We start from the raw sequence: 8,066 nt of genomic DNA, 5'->3' as shown, positions 1-8,066 counted from the left end.
GTTTTGTCCGATGTTTTGTTGGAGCATAGCTTTTTTCTCCCCTACCGTCCCACGGTCACACGCGGTAATGGGATGGGTGGTGGTGGTGGATCATCTCCCATGAAAAGCTGTGTCTAATAACCGGTCTTGGGTTTGGGAGGAGTAAAAAAGGTGACGTTAAAAAATGACGATTTACTTGCCTGACTGGGTACGTAACTGAGCTGTTACAGGTTTTTTTGGCCAAGCTAATTTGTTTGAAAGCTGACATAAGTTTCTGAAATTCACACACACACACCCAACTATACCTGACAAAATTAGTTCTTGATTAAAATGTTTTTAATTGAAATATAAAATATAATTATTTCAACCACCATTTTCTAATGATTTTTCTGATACAAAACAGCTTTTCTGATGATTATTCATCGCATCCAAGATGTTTTCCAACAGCTGTCAAATGGTTTATTTACTTCAAAATGAAATTTCAGTTTTAACACATGATTTGCAACACATAATAAAAAACTGTCAAACTCAATCCAGCTTGTGTCGTGTTGAAAATCATGCTGAAGAAATTAAAATTTATTATGATGGAAATGATCTATCAGATTGATGTGGATTAACATGTTGCACGCGGTGAATAACAATGTTTACATTCGAAACGGACTTGGAAAACCCTGTAATCATTTTGTGGTATTCCTGCGAAGCAACGCATATGCATCACACACAAAATTCTACTCGTGTTTGAAATGCTACTGGTATTTGAAAACGTATAAGAATGTGCTCAGAAAACTATCTCAAAGGGTTGGTCCTAAGTCCAACTCAACACAGAGCTGCCAAAATTTGAGTACCTTCCGTTAGCATATTTAATGCTCACTTTCTTTATAAAACTTGTAGGGTAGTTTTCCAATTGCTGCACACTTAAAGGAACAGCTAACGTATTTCATAGATTTTAGATGTTTATAACCGTAATATTCTTGATATATGTGTCTTGCATACATCATTATTGATTAAAAAGTAATATGTATATTTTATTTAAGGGATAAAATGATGAATAATGACAAAAAATACAGAAAAAATCCAATTGCTTTACACTTACAAAAACTCCAAATTCCTTTATTGCACGCTTTACATCAAATTATTGCACACTTTCCAATACTCTGAAACCGACGAAAAAGAGCCATGCAATGGATGTTTTTCTATCGAATAGTGTTTAGGACAATACGAAACGCTGTTACATTACACGTTTGTCCTTGGTTCAAGCCGGAATTCCGCAAAAATAAGTAGCGAACTTGCACCTGCCTGCGCACGTTAATGGTAAACAAAAAACTGTCAAAGGATAGCACGATGAAAACAGGGGGCTTTGGCCTGTGTAATAAATAGGATCGAAGTATTCACTTTGCTCTAATTAGTAAACAGTGGATTAAAAAAAGTGTCTTTTAGAATAAGTCAAAAATTGTGCTACCGTATCGAGAGAATTAACTTTATTCGTTTGATTCCAATCAAAATATAAAACTTTGATCGAAATCAGTCAAAATATGTTCATATGTGTTTAAAAAAAAGGAAAAAGTGCTCATTTAAAAAATAAAACAGTGGAATATGCGGCAGAAATCCTCAATGTTTAAGGAAAAATGCTACTTTTCATTAATGTTTTAGGAATATTTAGAAAAAAAACAACAATTTATACACAGTGTGCACCCAATAATTGGGTGATGTGCAACAATTGGCAATTTACCTTATTTCATGATAAAATAAACAAAAATTAAACAAATAAATTTAAATTTATACCACCTAAATCACTTAACATAAAATCCAAATTGTAACCAAAAGTAAATCACCCTTTCTCATTAAACAATCATCATAAGTACATGCCAGCACCACAGTAACTACCAGAGGTTTCAAGATTTTATGCAAACTTGTAAAGAAATCAAGCCCAACGAAGCACTTCACCGTTTACGGGTAGTTGTACGTGGAAAAAAAGTCCCCACTTACGGGCGTACGCACTATCTTGACGCACACACTTCCGAGCAGGAAATTTGATAAACGTTCCACAGCTCCTCTTTTCAGACGTTACGCTGTACTGGCACACACAGCAACGCGTACAGAAAAGCGCGTTTTTGAAAGCAACATCGGGGTATCTTGTAAGTGGTTTAATTTCGCGTTTTTTTGCAAATTGAGCATACGATAGCGAAGGGTAGGAATTTTTGCTGTTGTTTCTACACCCATTAAAAAACATTACCACAAAGGGTTACACGCTTATAGGAACAAAACAGTACAGAGACGAACGACCACGCACCAGGCTAATAAACTTGTCAATCTCGGCTCGTGATCGTATCATAATTCAATCAACTCGAGCTCTCCCTGTACCTCTTAACAGCAAAAGGCACTCATTACGCTGCCAGGACACTTGTCGCCTTATCGGGTAAATGAGATCGTGTTGTGGTTACGACGCAACGCGATAAACAAGGTACAGCAAGGTACGGCAACACTTCCTTTCTTTTGTAACGCAAACCGCAAAGCTGCTACCACACCGTTCGAACACGAAAACAGGAGCGAAAAACAGCACGGAAGTGTTTGTACATTTCCCCGCTTCTTACAGCACCGGACCTGCACGAGAAGGGCAGGTCATTAGCACGTCTGTTATCGTTTGTCTCAATCAAGCCGTGTACCTTTTCCGTGAGGACAAAATTGCGTCTAAAGCACCAACAATTAGACGCACGTAGCAGGGCCACGGTGGAGCACCATAATTATTGCACGCGTTCGTTCTAAACACACCTTTCGTCGATGTAAGTGTAAGGGTCAACAACAGTGGACGACGGCCGTCTTATCAGATCCGGACCGTTTGCCGAGCAGTTGAGCATATTGTGCGTGTGATGCGCGCGGGGTCGAAATACCCATAAATTGTTTCACTCATAAATTTCCTCTCTTCTTGTGTGTGTGTGTGTGTGTGTGTGTGTGTGTGTGTGTGTGTGTGTGTGTGTGCGTGTGTGTGTGCGCGCTGCCCGTGACCATTGTGTACAGGCAAAGGAAGAAAGGCGGCATTTTGCTTGCCTTTCTTGGGAACGTCGCCAAAAGAAGTCCAACCATCGTCCAGCCAGGAACCGTAGTTGGGAAGAGAGGGAGAGAAAAAAGTAGTAAAAACTAGCTGATAAGACCCGAGAGCATCTTGATGTATGAATGGGACATCTTCAAAAGCGCCACCCAACGGAAAGGCAAGTAGCATCGAGACAGCTCGACCTCATATGTGCGCCCAGCAGGGTGCAGTTGCTTCCCGCCGGCTGACAGCTGGAATGCCCGTGCCGGCCGAGAATCCGAGGTATCCGAGCGTGAAAGCAACACCCAGCAGAAACACTGTAGCAGATCTTTATCATAATTAGCGAAATATATCAGCGGCTTAAGTGGGGATTTTGCGTGGAAATTGTCACAATCACTACAGCGGGCGCCTACCGCCACCGCCACGCGGGACGCGCGGGAAGGCGAACAATCGTATCGGACCTCCTCGTCGTCGGTGACCTTACATTGTTGCGCCGTTGGGTTTTTCGCTAACAAAGCTCCATACTCAACGAACGAACGTACACTACTATACCTTCGCTAAGCTGTCGGCGTTTGTTTGTGTGTTCTTGGTAGTGTGAAGCATAATCCTCTCTAAATGATGGTTATAAATTATTTAACAATTGTCTCGCACCGACTCCCGTAATCCTTACAAATCGTGCCGCTCACCGTGGGGGGATCTCGAAGAAAATGCGATCGGAGTTTGGTAAATTGTGTGTAGTAAAGCACACTTTCAGCGCCTTTGATAGCCGCCGCCATTAAAGTCGTAATCATGTCTGGCGTGCAAAGGCTAAGCTCAAAAATAGAGCAGCAGAGCCAACAAAAGTCTTTGAAACTAATTCTTCCCATGGTGAAGCAGGTTAATCAATGTAGACATAAGTACCAAAACCTTTGATATGCCAGAAAGAAAACTCAAACAATCTGATACAAATACAATCTAAATGATAATATTTGGGCTGCTGCAAAAGCGTAAAGAAACAAATGACTGTCTATATCATTTCAGTTAAACGCCTCGATTTATGCAATCCGCAATACGAAACCATCTTAATGGGGACTTCCTAGTGTCTTTTAATCACAAATTATCAACAAGCAGTTTTTCTACCTTTATTTATCAATTCTTAAAGCACTCGAAAGGCTCACAAAAATATGGCTACACCTTCTTTAAGCGATGCCTTCCACTTTAAAAGCCTTAACACACACTTCGACGAGCGCTGTCGTTTACGGTCCACTTGAAAGCAACAATCCCGTCGGCAGACAGACATGATCGTAAATGGGGAAACAATCGACTGACCATCGCCGACGGGTTTGGCCCGTGTTCCGTAGGCTTAAGACTCTAACGTCAAGAGGCTTACACGTTAGATGCTTTCGCTAAGACTTGCTTTCTTTTGTTTCCCCCTGTTCGCAGCCCACTCCACTCACGCCAAACCCAGTGAAGTCTGTTTTGAGTACCTCTCAACGACATAGATGGAACCGATTCATACCATAGGAAATGCTATCGAATTGATTGTAGTGGAACAAATCATAAGCGACATTTTTGAACGGTTCAATACAACATTGTTTCCAGAGATATACCGGCTATAATGAAAGCAGACTCTACAAACCGGAAACATTTATGAAATCTGATAATATCAATATAAATAGCTTATAAATGAGGCAGTTTTTCGGCTCGCTCTGGTTTCGGCTCTTTCTATTTTTAAACAATCCATTACCGAGAACAAAAGACAAAGTTGGCAGCGGAATTAACTCGTTCGGTTAACTAGCAAATTCCAGGACATGAGGCGCGGGCAAAATTATTACGCCGCATCCACCAACAACAGGCCGCTACACCGCATTATGGCTGAACGATCCATCAAAATCAAGCTTCTGACAGCATCCTTTCTTCCAAGGAGCACCCGCCTGCGAAGATAATGATACTCCTATCTCGAGCCTGTGCTCAGGTTCATGAGCCTGAAGTACGTTCCGTTCGCGGAACGCAGCATGCCACGGCTCATTGTAAGTGTGCTGTCAAAGGAGTCGTTTTCGTGCGAAAAGCCAATGCAGCTTTTCCGCGGTCGCATTTTGAAACCTGCCCGCCCAACGACGAGCGTCTATTTATAAGATTCAATACGGTGCTGCTTACAGGCTGTATGACGTACGACTGTCACCAGGCACGGCGTTATGTAATGGCGCTTTATTGTCCGCACGACAAAGTACTGACGAGGAATGGCTTCTTTACTGGAATGTTTAGTGCAAGTGCAATGACAGTCCGGATATTCCATAAACAAGACTGGGCACGAGTTTTGAGTGCTGAACATTCAAAAACAAATTTTAATATAATTCTACACTGATCCATTGAGCACGACTGTTTACACGAAACACCATAACCCTCACATGATGGCAATTTATTGAAAAATACAATGAAAACTAGAAATTTAATTTCATTTTTCGGTTAAACTCCTCGACGCTGCCGCCCTTTTAATCTCGAGCTCGTGACCGCTCATTGCCCCCATTCGTCGCCCCTTAGCAGCAACCGAAAGGAATCCACCTTGCAGCAGTGCGTGTGTGTGTGCGCGCAACCGCTTCACATCAAATTGAAAATCAATTTTAACTAAATTCTATATTTTGCAATCTACCCACACAACATGCTTTGCTGCTGCTGCTACCCGGACCTGTGCCGGTGGGAACTCCATTCTTATCCCATTTGTTCGTTCCGATCCTATAACCACCGCTTAAGCCACCGATGGACGTGCTATATAAATCCGGCATAAAAACATACACACACACACATACACACGTGTGCTTTGCACAACAACACCAATACCGCATGATAGAATAAATAAATAAACTTTAAGCGGGTCGGCCACCAACGCCGGGTGAGCGCAAGCCAAAGCGGACTCGGAACATAATATCGTGTGATCGAAAATCGAGCCCTTGCTGCCGGAAGGAGTAACTAACGGCGAAAGAAAACGCCGGAATACTTATACAAGCTCGCCCTTTCCTTTCTTATTTTCGCTTCTTCTTTTTTTGTGTTATTCTATTCCTCTTCCACTCCCACCCGAAAGTCCCGGGGCTACCAATTCGGACGTCAGAGAACCCTCCACCGGAGGAAGTATAATATCGAACCTTATTTATTTTATTGTCCCGTTCTGCCCGACCAGATGCAACGGAATTGCGGTACGTTTCCTCAGGCCCGTGTGTGTGTGTCCTTGTATGTATGTGTGTGTGTGTGTGTGTTGTGGACAAATGTTGAGACACCAGGTTTTCGCTTCTTCGTTGGCAAAACGGACAAAATATTCGAAACCCTCAGCAACAGCAACGGCAGGAACGAAAAGGAACGAATGTTGTTGGGCGAATACAGCCAACCGGGGTGTACGGTGAGCCAACCCATGACAGAGCTCAACTTCATTAGATTCGGGTTGTCACCGGATCGACTATCGGATATGTTGTGTGGCTTGACGGTGATTGTGCCGAATTGTGGCAAATAATTCGTCCCCACCCCACCCCACCTCCTGTCCATTGCGCACCGTGCTATCGACCGACACCGGGTGTGTGCTTGATTTCGCACGCAGACCGCGTTCATTGCACCGCGCAATCCTAAAATGGGTCGATTGCATTCCTTTCGGGTGCGGGTTTTTCACCGGGGATGCCAGGGAATATTGGAGACTCCATGGGGAAGCGGTGAAACAATTTTCAAACATGCTACATAAAGTGACTGACGTACGACCGGCTGCTTCGCTTTAAAGCATGGCAGGCGTGTCAAATAAAGAATTACAGTAGAACGTCGGTTATCCGGGCAGCTCGGGACCGGACGGTTGCCGGTTAATCGATTTGCACGGATAATGGTCCGAGAAATGTCAAATTCATATAAAAATTATTAAATTCACTAGTTTTATAATTAATTCACTTTGAATTAATCGACTAATCGTTAGTAGAATATTAATTTAATCAATAACTGTAGGTTTAACAACTGTTCATGAACAAAACTCAATTTCGAAAATACCACTAGACACTACAGCTGCACAAAAAACTGGTTGCCCACTTGACTATCGCTGCAAATGTTCGCCGTACGTTTGAACAGCTTTCACATTTATGCACACGGTTAAACCGCCCGCCGGATAATCTGCCCCCGGATAATCGACGTTCTACTGTATTGTTGAATAGTTTATACGTTAGTGGTTCGATCCTCACCCAAACGCTTGATAGTCGGTACAAGGAGAAGTTACAAATTCATTGTTGGTAAAAGAGTATAAAATAATTGCTTCGATTTTTTATTGTATTTTCAACAAACTTGTCCTAAATTGCTAAATTTTGTTGTTTTCTGTACAATTCACCTGGTTGTATTAAATCAAGATTGGATATCCAACACTCAGATTTGTGAAAAATATTGTTTCATTTGCTTTTACATGTCATTGCCTATCAAAAAAGCATTGAAATATATGTCATCCTTGCACCTAAATGGCAAACTTTCAAACATTCAGCTCATTTCAAATGATTATCAATGTCTCTAGAAACATTGAGAATCATAAAATTAATAACAAATCGATCGCAGTGCATCGTAAATGTAATCCTTTCCTTAAACACACACACACACACACACACACACACACACACACACACAACCGATGGGCAACATATTACGGTTGAAATGCACGTGGCTGTTAGCAAAACTTTCCGCTTCCATTCTCAATCAACTAATTAAATCGCACGGAAAAGCTGCTGCTGCGTCTAAGTACGGTACGCACTTACGCTGTACCCTGTTTTGGTGCGGGCGGCATTGAATCGCCCATTTTACGACCATCCCAGGCTGCAGAAAGTGTAAACCGTACCGTGCCGGACCGGCAAACCCATAATTAAACCGAATCAACTGCACGTTAACCGAACCGCAATCGATCGGTTGATTAGGACAGCGATGCGTTGCAATGCAGGATCGCAGGATCGGACGGCCCAATCCGTTCCTCATTTACCTAACCAATCGTCCAAACACAACACACTCGCACACATGCACATCCAATCCCCAGCACACACTCCCTACACGGCTTAGCAAACCATCGCTGCGAAGCGTG

This window comes from Anopheles coluzzii, chromosome 3 (assembly GCF_943734685.1).
Source record: "Anopheles coluzzii chromosome 3, AcolN3, whole genome shotgun sequence".
NCBI lineage: Eukaryota > Metazoa > Arthropoda > Insecta > Diptera > Culicidae > Anopheles > Anopheles coluzzii.
Note: the sequence above shows the minus strand (reverse complement) of the source record.